Source organism: Larimichthys crocea, unplaced genomic scaffold (genome assembly GCF_000972845.2).
Source record: "Larimichthys crocea isolate SSNF unplaced genomic scaffold, L_crocea_2.0 scaffold73750, whole genome shotgun sequence".
In the NCBI taxonomy this organism is placed as follows: Eukaryota; Metazoa; Chordata; class Actinopteri; family Sciaenidae; genus Larimichthys; species Larimichthys crocea.
The window spans coordinates 1-545 of NW_020859726.1; the positions used below are offsets into that span (position 1 = coordinate 1).

Consider the following 545-nt stretch of genomic DNA (forward strand, 5'->3'; position numbering starts at 1 on the left):
CTTCAAAAAGATAAAACTCAACACGCAGGGTAACCATAGCAACACAGGAGTCATGTCAGTGTTCCTGCATCTTTATTGGAAAGTGGAATCAGATCATTTTCACTAATGACAGTGATGTTGGTCCTACACACACTCACACACACTCACACACACTCTCACACACACTCACACACTAAAACAATGATGGAGGGACGATGGACCTGGAGGAATAAAAAGGTTTAAAAACATGGAGTGGTCCATCACGTGGTCGCGCTCAGAAGAAGTCCAGGTCGTCGGGGGCGTCCAGGTCTCGATACTCGATGATGGAGCGCGGGTCGCCTCGCACGCCCCTGCACGCACGCACGCACGCACACACACACACACACACACACACACACACACACACACACACGCGATCAGTGTGTCAGTCAGCTCGGTACTGTCACTGTCAGCCGGTCCAGCTGCTGAGCCCGGTTCTGTTCAGTTAGCAGCAGTTAATTATTGGTTAGCTCTACCTGCTGTTTCGTTGCTTCCCAGGAAACCCTGCTCCTGCTCCTCCTCCTGCT

The 545-nt window shown here is 51.6% G+C and overlaps 1 long non-coding RNA gene across 1 annotated transcript; it reads right to left on the minus strand.

Annotated features, from left to right (window-relative positions):
* Positions 1-30: 30 nt before the first annotated feature.
* Positions 31-545, minus strand: LOC113745421 (uncharacterized). Its single transcript, XR_003462135.1, has 2 exons — positions 495-545; positions 31-329 (listed from the first exon to the last, which is right to left on the minus strand). It is a non-coding gene; the product is annotated as an uncharacterized LOC113745421 (long non-coding RNA).